This window comes from Stegostoma tigrinum, chromosome 26 (assembly GCF_030684315.1).
Source record: "Stegostoma tigrinum isolate sSteTig4 chromosome 26, sSteTig4.hap1, whole genome shotgun sequence".
NCBI lineage: Eukaryota > Metazoa > Chordata > Chondrichthyes > Orectolobiformes > Stegostomatidae > Stegostoma > Stegostoma tigrinum.
In genome coordinates, this window is record NC_081379.1 from 39,778,860 (window position 1) to 39,790,105 (window position 11,246).

The window sequence follows — 11,246 nt, forward strand, 5'->3', positions numbered from 1 at the left end:
GCTCAGCAGGTTTGGCAGCATCTGTTAAGAAAAAAAGTCAGAGTTAACGTTTTAGGTCTGGTGACTCTTCCTCCGAACTCAAAGGCATTCTGAGGAAGGGTCACCGGACCCGAAACATTAACTCTGAATTTTTCTTCACAGATGCTGCCAGACCTGCTGGGTTTTTACAGCAATGTAGTTTTTAATAATTACGGGTTTGATATTGGGGAGCCTGAACAGTGGTTGGATTTCTGCTGTCTGTTTCATAGTCAGTTAGTTTAGCACCCTTCATATTGGGATCTTCGTTATTGCATATGAATCTGAAAGGGTTAATGCTTGATTGAGTAGATGAGCACCACTTACTGTAATGATATCATGGGGACTTGGTCAGAGATGAAAGGACCTTTGGCTAGAGTTGAAATAGTGTTGATTATATTCGTGTACTCTGTAAATAGTTGCAAGGATGCAATATACGTTTTGCTTACTCAATAGCCTCTTCTATGTAGACCAGGGCGGTGGCCATTTTAATCCACACTAGACCACCAGACTAAGGATGAGATTTCTAAATTCTTGGAAGTGCAGGGTCAGATTAGAACAAGTCAGCATGGATTTAGTAAGGGGAGGTCGTGCCTGACAAACCTGTTAGAATTCTTTGAAGAGGTAGCAAGTTGGTTAGACCAGGGAAACCCAGTGGATGTTATCTATCTAGATGTCCAAAAGGCCTTTGATACGGTGCCTCACGGGAGGCTGCTGAGCAAGGTGAGGGCCCTTGGTGTTCGAGGTGAGGTACTGGCTTGGATTGAGGATTGGCTGCCTGACAGAAGGCAGAGAGTTGGGATAAAAGGCTCTTTTTCAGAATGGCAACCGGTGACGAGTGGTGTCCCGCAGGGTTCAGTGTTGGGGCCGCAGCTGTTCACCTTATATATTAATGATCTAGATGAAGGGACTGGGGGCATTCTGGCGAAGTTTGCCGATAATACAAAGATAGGTGGACAGGCAGGTAGTACTGAGGAGGTGGGGAAACTGCAGAAAGATTTAGACAGTTTAGGAGAGTGGTCTAGGAAATGGCTGATGAAATTCAACATGATCAAGTGCGAGGTCTTGCACATTGGAAAAAAGAATACAGGCATGGACTATTTTCTAAACAGAAAATTCGTAAAGCAGAAGTACAAAGGGATCTGGGAGTGTTGGTCCAGGATTCTCTGAAGGTTAACTTGCAGGTAGAGTCCTTGATTAACAAAGTGAATGTAATGTTGTCGTTTATCTCAAGAGGGTTGGAATATAAAAGCAGTGATGTGCTTCTGAGGCTTTATAAAGCTTTAGTTAGGCCCCATTTAGAATACTGTGTCCAATTTTGGGCCCCACACCTCAGGAAGGACATACTAGCCCTGGAAGGTGTCCAGCAGAGATTCACAAGACGATCCCTGGAATGGTAGGTTTAACGTACGATGAATGGCTGAGGATCCTGGATTGTACTTAGTTTAGAAGGTTGAGGGGAGATGTAATAGAAACTTACATGATAATGTATGGCTTAGAAAGGGTTGATGCTGGGAAGTTGTTTCTGTTAGGCGGGGAGACTAGGACCCGTGGGCACAGCCTTAGAATTAGAGGGGGTCAATTTAGAACGGAAATGAGGAGACATTTCTTCAGCCAGAGAGTAGTGGGCCTGTGGAATTCATTGCCACGGAGTGCAGTGGAGGCCAGGATGTTAAATGTCTTCAAGGCGGAGATCAACAAATTCTTGATCTCAAAAGGAATCAAGGGCTATGGGGACAGTGCAGGGAAGTGGAGTTGAAGTGCCCTTCAGCCATGATTAAATGGCGGACTGGACTCAATGGGCTGAATGGCCTTACTTCCACTCCTATCTCTATGATCTTATGGTCTTATAGAGTTGAAGAAACCAACACACAACAAGATGGCAACAGTGGGTGATTACATGGTCGGGAGTTTAGTGGATGGTCTTATTGTTTTCCTAGTGTTAAATGAAGCACTGAACAGATTTAACGGGATCTTGGAAGCCATTAATAAATATTTCAACCTTCAATCTAATAAAGTCCTTGAAAGGTCAAGATGCAACGTGGATGATTTCAATAATGACCTCTACAGTCAGTTGGAGACATTTATTACAATCCATAAAAGATCTGACTCAGGAGAAAGCCATCGAGATGTTTAGTGAAGCTGAGGTCTGGAAGCAAAACACATCAATCCTAAGAGGAAAAGATAAGACATGATGCAGGAGATCTCCAAATGACATCATCAAACCAAGGCAAGGGTAGGGTAGCCACTAGAGTCTTTGTCTATGCTGTAAAGCAAATAAAGATTCAATAGCAGAAACTACAAGCATTCAGAACCTCTTGTGTAAATGTTGTGATTATTTGTTTTCCTTGAAGGTCATGGGAAATTGTAGGCAGGAGAAACTGAAGTTCAGGAACGCAACCATGCTGTCAGCGATTACTGGGATGGGATAAGGGGTTGGGTCTGAGTGGGATGGCCATCGAAGGGTTAGTTTGGACTCAATGGGCTGAATGGCCAGCTTGCACACTGGGATTGTGTGGTTACTGCATGTCAGTTCAGCTGCTGTCTTCATATTGAACACCTAAGCTCATGGCATCATCTATTGGTTCTTACAACTAACACTGCGTTATACCATTCCTCCTCTTAATACCAGTGACTTCACATATATAGAGCCTGCTATTTGTAACCAGGAGCCAACAACTATGAAGTTTGGTGAATTTGGGAAGGGAAAAAGATAACTTGTCTGACAGATGGAGAGGGTACTTTGAGGAAAAGTGTTCTCGTGCAGTGAGTGTAATGCACTCCCTGAGATTACGGTACAACAGATTCAATCAAGGTTTTCGAGAGAGAATTGGATTGTTGGTTGAAGTGCTCAGTACAGAGTCAGTACAGATTTGAAAGACTCAATGGCCACTGCCTGTGCTGTAACCATTCTGATTTTGGGATACCAAGAAGAGTTCCTTGCTGTACCTGAGCAGGTGGATGGTATCTTGTTTAATGTCTTTTGCGAAGGATGGCACCTCCAAAAAATGCAGCACTCCATCAGTGCCAGCCTCAGTTTTATGCTCAACCCCCACACAGGACTTGAACCCAGAGGCTTGTGATTCATTCGTCACATGAAAGCACAACCAGCTCAATAAACAAATGCCCACTTAGTTGACATGGATCCATTTGCTGTTTTTGATTCATGGATATTAAGGCATTTGATTCAAGTTAACTGACAACTAAGGAGGAGGCTTGGAATGGGTAATAGGTGGGCTCCTTACAGAGTCCGCAAGATTAACGCTGGGAAGGGTAGTTAGGACAGGTAGGAGATAGACAGCTCACCTCCCAGGGGGCACGGTGTGTGGGAAAACAAGCCAGAGAGCAGTGTGACAGTGTAAATGTCACAACTTTAATAACTGTTCACGGATTGAAAGAATCAGCAATAGCTCTGGAATGAGCAGTTTCTCGAGATGGAAGAGACAAGGAGACACTGTTATAAAGAAAGAATGCACAGCAACATGTGAATTAGCTAGCCCCTGGAAAAGAATTGAAGCAACATAATCCTCTTGGGAGAAAGGAGATAACAACTGCTTTGACAGCTGCTTGATAAACAGGATTCTTCATTGCCACAAAGGATAAGGATTGCCCTGCAGAAGAAGTTAAGGGTTTAATTATAGGAAAACCTCTTGTTTTAAACTGACAGCTAACCTCGAATGTAACAAAGAACAGAGGAGCTACTTCCGATTACAAAGCAAGCTACAAACATGAGGTCTCTAAAAGGATAATCAATGTTGGAGATGAGAGAATCTGTTGAATCATCTGTGAGTCACATTACAAACTTAAAAGAGAGAAACTTGTAAAAGAATGCAATACCAGAACAAGTCAGTAGCAGAACTTTGAAGAGCTGCACTGCAGATGGATCAAACCCTGGGTCTTTCTGCTGTCGGGGGAATCCTGGCCAGATTCCATCATTAATCAGGTAATAGCCAAATTGAGCTGTGAGGTTTAACTTGCATACTTGAAGGGTCTTAGTTGCTACATGTAATAAAATTTAAATCATTGTTTCAGTACTTGATTGTCTGCGAGATTTCTTACTAAGTAGCCAAATTAAAGGTAGCTTTAACAAGAAGATGGAGCAAGGAGGCAGTGGACCTTCCCAACATGTCAAGTGAAACACAAAAGAGTACTGCCACATTTATTTAAGAGAGCGTTAAGCCTGAGATGGTGGTAGAGAATAGGAAGGTCAAGGCAAACTGAACAGAAGGGCTTAGGATTTGGGAAAGAAGAGTATGTGAGGCAGCTGAAATTAAAAGTGGCTGTAATAGCAAGAGGAAAGGGTGCAGATTAGGATGTAGAAGAGAGTAAACAAGTCACCAAAAGACCTCAAACAGTTGTCTGTAACATTTTTAAGGACAAGATTGCTTGAATTTAAGTGTGTCCCAGGATCTACAAAATGTAGAATAAACCGTTTATTTTTACGGGTCTATAAATCCAAAATTGGTCATCTCACCATGTCTTGGTATGGCACTTGTGACTATACGTTATCTACCAGTGCTTTGAAGTCTGGATTATAGTTTAAGTATGCTAGTTATATAGTATATCTGCAATGTAGGTGTGACACTTATACTTGATTATCTTCATTTCGGGCAATACCTACACACACTTCTGTGAAACAACAAAGTCGGTTTTTAAAAGCAAGGGATGGAAATAGATATTTTTGAACCTCCATAAATCTCAGCCCTTGATCTGACTCTTGATTCATTATCATTTTGTGTTATAATTAACTCCATGTAACTCCACTGCTTTGTAAATCAAACACGTTAAGGAATTTTGCAGCCAAACCATCACTGACTGCTAGAAATATGGACCTGAGACTAACATGATGATAAGTTCCATTACATTTAAATCCAGAAATTGCCTGCTTTGGGCTTCTCTGCTAATTTCCTCAGGTGTGCATAGATTATTTCTGGGTATTTTCACCAGACGCAGGAAGTGTTGGAACATTTTATTTTTAAATTGAATGGACCACAGATAAAATTGCAATTTAAGCGCATTCAAAGCACTGATCACATGTGCTAAACATCTGTCCTTTCAATGCAGATCGCAGTTCAGCTCGTTCAGTGTGATGTTCTGTCTGCAAATAAAGTGAGGTTGAACGGACATGCACTTTCTAACACCTCACTGCAAGCTCCACTCCCTGAATTAAGAAAACTGATGATTTCAGGCATCAGATCTAAAAATCTGCAGAGGACCTCTCCTCCACTTAAACACCTCACAAGAGCATATACAATCACCGGGGGCAGCATTGAGTTCATCAACTAAGGATTTAAACCAGTGGTGCTGAACTGCTTGAATTGTGTTTACTATTTTAACAACTTTAATTGCAGAGAAAAGTCCGTAGCTGCACCCATTAATGCTTGTTGGTGAAATTATTACAGTGATAGTTGACAAAAGAAGGGAAATCAGGATCATTTTTGCAAAATTTGTGCCAAGCATGTCTAGTGCACCATCACTTTGTGATACAAGGTGTCTCTTGACTGGAATGTTTTTCTCAAGCCTCTACCTTTCGAATTTGTGGTGGTTATTGTCACCCTGAGTTCTGTCTTTAAGTGGCAAGTGGGTGAAAAGATGCCCTGCAGTTGCTATATCCTTAAACACCTTGCACACAAAAAAGATTTGTTAGTTGATGTTGATGGATTGGGCAAACTGCGGTGAGAAGCATTCACAATCCTTCAGGTCCTGCTGTAGTTGCTGAAAGATTTCTTCAAAGATTTTACTCGCCTAGCTGCTGTGGAAGCACCAATTAACATGTTCTGGGTTAGCTGTTATTATTTCTTCTGTGCTTGTATAGAGAGTCGGCAGCCATGGCCGTACTGCTTTGATTATTTCTTCTGCTGAATGATTTCTTGTGTTTTTGCACAGGTGGCAAGCGTAAAGTGATGCTTCACTGCAGGTTTTACCTTCTTATGCTGGTTTTGAAATAAAAAGACTTGAGCTTCCAAAACTCTGCTCAGCCCGTCAACTTCCTCTGTCCGAAGATTTCCCTCGAACAGTATACTAACTTGCATTGTTGTGGTGTCATTCCAAATTCACCCTTCTACTTATCAATATACTTTGCTGACATATAATGCAAACACTTTCTTATCTTTTACACTTGTGAACAGAAATTCTTTTCCCATTCTGCACAGAAATTGTTCATTTTTGTTGTTTTTTTTTAGATGGTCCAGGTTTGTCACTCAATGTGACTTCCCTTTGCCATTCACGATGGCACTCTGCTGCAGGAAGGCTTCTGGATCCACACCTCTGGAACACCTGGAATGCTACTGCTGCTTTCACATGTATACACTCTTCTCTAGTCACAATTTGTTTCTGGGGATGCCGGTTAACTCGTGTTGGATGTAAGGTGTGACAGAGTATCCCATCATTTTTCTTTGTCCAACATTGTTTTATTAAATAAACTGCTTAAGAAAATAATATGCGTGTTTACAGAGATTGGGCAGAGGACTAGAACTAGCTGAGCTGCTTTTTCAGAGAGTCTGCATTGGGGTGAATAGTCTCCTATTTTTCTAGTACTGCAATATACTGGCTTCTCACATCAATTCCCAGTATGCTTCATATTCACCTGTTTGCATTGCCACCACAAAACAAGCTTTACCCCCATTTGGAACAAACTGTAACAAGACATTGTAAACTGGTAAAGCTTGTTAAGAGTGCGCACCCTTTCTCTAGTTACGTGGTTTCCAGAAGCAGTAACCGTGCACGACTGACAGGCATGGCCAGGGAGTGCAGGTGGGTGGAGGAATCGACTGCCAGAGACCCTGCAGTCAACTAGTTGATCACAACCTGCAGGCCTGAGCCCACAGATCTAGAAGCAATGGGAAATGTACTTCAGCTTTGGACAGCAAGCCTCTGGTTAGAAACTAGCTGAAGCTAGTGAAGTCAGGGTCCAATCCCAATGTCAGCAGCAATGGGGGAAAGAATATTAACACTTGTTACACTTAACAGGTGACTGCTACTTGTAGAGCTACACTTTTGGCAACTTTTATCTCACAATGCTCCTGCTTTGAGAGATTTTGATACAATAACAACATTAACCCTATAAATGCAAATTGCTGGCAGCATTGTGACTGCCAGCAGGATAGTGTCCTACTAATTGCATGGCACAGTAGTGAAATACACAGGGCATTTATAACCTGTGGGTGACTATACCAGTGAGGAGTCAGCGCCTTTCAATAAGGGAGAAATAGATATGGAACAGTGACTATTTTTTTGTAAGGTCTGGCTTGAACCTTCTAAGCAGCTGCAATGTACAGGATCTTCTGATCTTGGTCATCGAAGAATTGCACATCAGAGTACTAGCTGGCGAACACCACTGGCAGAGAGTAAGGTCACGGAAGAGAGGACATGTTTCATTCTTACAGCAGTAACTATATATGAAGGTATGTTTAAGGTCCTGTCATTGAGTGTGGATTAGTGCATGGATATATGAATGGGTGAGTGAGGGGTTTGTGAGTCAATGGTGGGTTAGTGGTTGGCTGTGTAGATGTGTGAGGCAGATAAGGGAGTGAGCAAGAAGGTGTGTGAGGTGGAAAAGTGAATAATTGCCTTGGTAGTGAGGTGGGTAATTATGTAGATGGGTGAATGGGTAGAGAGTGAGGTGAGTACCAGAGTGACTGGGCAGATAGGTGAGATGGGTAAGTGTGTAGAGGCGCACTGGGCAGGTGAAGGAGTGGGTCAGTAGCTGGGTGGGTAACTAGGTTTTCAGGGGCAGTAAGGTTGCATTGGGCTGGAAGGTAGCCTGTCCCAGTTGGGTGGTCCGGGGTTTGTTAGGTTAGATTGGGGTAGTGATCAGGTGGCCAGTGGGTTATAGGGTCTATTCAGGCAAGGTATTTTTTAATGTATTCCTGGATGTGGGCATCAGTGGCTGGGTCAGCATTTGTTGCTGATCTCTACCTGTCCTTCAGAAGGTGGTGATGAACTGCCTTTTTGAACTGCTGCACTCTGTTTGCTGTCGATACACCCACAATGTCGTTCTGGGAGGAGTTCTGGGATTTTGACAAAGTGCCCCCAAAGGAAGGGCGATACATTTCCAAGTCAGGATGGTGAGTGGCCTGGAGTAGAACTTGCAGCTAATGATGTTCCCCTCTACCTGCTGTCCCTGTCCTTCCAGATGATGGTAATTGAGAGTTTGGAAGGTGCTGTCTGTGGATCTTTGGTGAAGGTCTGCAGTCCATCTTGTACATAGTACACACTGCTGCTACTGAGTGTCAGTGATGCAGGGAGTGGATGTGGATGTGGTGCCAATCAAGTGGGATGTTTGGTCCTGGATGGTGTCAAGCCTCTTGAGTGTTGCTGGTGCTGTACCCATCCAGGCCAGTGGGGAGTGTTCCATCACGCTCCTGACTTGTGCCTTGTGAATGGTATTTGGGCTGAATCAGGAGTAACTCACCGTAGGATTCCTAGCCTTTGACCTGCTGTGGTAGAATAATGGTAAGCCCCAGGATATTGATATTTGGGAGGGGGCGTTCAGCAATGGTAATGCTGTTGAATGTCAAGGGCAATGGATAGATCATTTCTAGTTGGGGGCGGTCATTACCCAGCACTTGCGTGGCACAACTGCTTATATGCCAGTTGCCAACCCAAGCCTGGGTATTGTTCAGGTTTTGCTGCATTTGGACAGAGACTGCTTCAGTAACTGGGGAGTGATAAATGGCACTGAACATTGTACAATTATCAGCTTAACATTCCATTGTAGCACTGGAGGAAGCCCTGTAATGCTGGAGGTGCTGTCTTTTGAGTGAGCCATTAAACTGAGACCTTACCTGCCCATTCAGATGGATTAGAAGGAATTGCGATTTTAAAAGATAGTGAGTCAGCGCTTCCATCACGGAAATAGACTTTGAGAGAGGAACAGGCCATAGGTAGCCGATGCAGTTTCAGTTCGTAGAGATATCCCTATACCTCACGATAGGTAATTCTGCAAGAATCTGGGAGATAAGGAAGATAGGCGCAGCTTATTTTTGCAGCTGAAGCAGAGAAAATGTAGAATTCAGTTGGAGTTTGCATTGGGAGATTGAAAGTTATGTGAGCAATTAAGGATCCATATATATTTGTGGAATGTGAAAAACTGTAATATGGAAATCTTTGGACATTTCTGGGTTGAAGACGCTTTATCGTATGATTTCTTAGAAATGAAAAGTTGAAATGTCAAGCAGAACTGTTATTTACTGAAAAAAAACCAAGTAATTTTGGAAGAAGAGTCCACCGGAGCTTTTGAGAGAAATAAAAGGTATATTTCATGGCCCTTAACTATTGGTAAACCTCTGGAATTTGAGCAATTCACTGCCTAGCAACAGCCTCTGGACTGGTGTGCCATGTTTTCAGACTTAGATATCAGCAGTTGAAAGAGTTTACAGCAGAAATCAGCTTTCTCTCACTCTCTACCTCTCTCTCTCTCTATCAATCAGTAAGAGGCAAACTGTGAAGTATAAGTAATAGCTTGAAAACTTTTCAAAGTTTCAAATATTGAAGACCTAACAGTTTCCCACCTGAATATATAACCTGACCTGAAGATCTTCCGTTACGCTGCAGCTATCAGCAATTTACTCTCATTAACAGGAAATCAAAGGAATTGTGGCAAGTTAACCATTCTATCTTCTCAGTTTGTACCCTTGACCTACAACGGTGTTGCTCCTTTTTCACCTTTATTTACCAAACTCAATATCTCTGCTGATACATGCTGTCTGTATATGCTAGGAGTAAGAGGGACGTAATTAAATTCTGCACAGTAGCTTGGGATAACCAGTTTCACAACTTGTGTAAAGAGTAAGTTTGTTTCTAATAAACAAGTTCTTTTTGAATTTATTGTAGAAACCCGGTGAAAGTTTATTTTGTTCTTGGTAATTAATGAAGAAGTACAAATTGACCATTCTGGCAATTAAATAAATTACTCTTTTGATCTGCCTCGTGGAGTCGTAGGGTTGATTACCAGCTCACTTCTTCCCTCAGTCATAACGGATGATTTAAACCAGATTGGAAAATTCACACAGGTGGGCTGGAAGAAAGGGTCTCCAAGTCCTCTGGCCTTGTGGGGAAATCCGTTCGAGGATTAGGACTCATTCAACTGGAATAGAAAACCATATGTTGGGAGTTGAGAATAATTTTTGACTGGTTTCTGGAAGATGAAGTTTCCACTTAAGGAACAGAGTTAATTACAACAGTGATGGGGGGATTTTTACCAGTTTAAGAGTTAAACTGTAGTTTAGACAATAAATTCCCCAGTGAATAGTATTTAGGTAATATTGCTTCTGGTATGTGTATTACAGTAAATATCATAAAATGTGAAATCTTGTCATGGAGTCCTTCGAGAGAATGAAGTTTAGAAGTAGGAATGTCTTTCTGCATTATACAGGGCTTTGGTGAGACCACACCTGGAGTATTGTATATAGCTTTGGTGTCCCTACCTAAAACAGGATATACTTGCCAAGGAGGGAGTGCAGCATAAGATCACAAGGCTAATCCTGGGGATGTCAGGACTGTCCTGTGAGGAGAGATTGGTTCGACTAGGTCTTTAGTCACTGGAGTTTAGAAGGAGGGGGATCTGATTGAAATGTGTAAAATTCTAACAGGGCTGGACAAGTGCAGAGAGGATGTTTCCCCTGGTTGGGGAGTCTAGAACCAGGGCACAGGGTCTCAGGATACAGAGTACACCATTTCGGACTCAGATAGGGGAAGACTTATTCACTTACAGGATAGTGATCCTGTGGAATTCTCTACCATAGAAGGTTGTGGAGGAAAATGCCCTGAAAATATTCAAGAAAGAGAGATTTTTTTTAGATAACAAAGGCATCAAAGGGAATGGAGAGAAAGTGAGAATAGTGTTGAGAGAGAGGATCAGCCATGATTACATTGAATGAGAGAGTAGGCTATAAAAGAGAGAGTGCTCTACTCCTGCTCCTGGTTTCCAGCCAGGCACTGGAGATGATGATACATTTGTAAATGTTATGGATATCTAACGAGATTGTAACACTTTCACTCCCAATTTCCTTGAACCACCACCGACAACCCAATTCCCCTCTGAAGCACAGCTCCTGGTACGTGTCAGTTCAGCAAAGTGTGCCAATAGGCGAGGTTATAATGCAACCAACAGGAACAACCATCTTTATCAATCCTGTTTTATCACAAAACCCGAGAATGCAAATGCATTCCTTTTTTTCCCTTTATCAAGGCTGTGCTGCCCTTACAGAGATCAGAGAGTGAACCTTTGG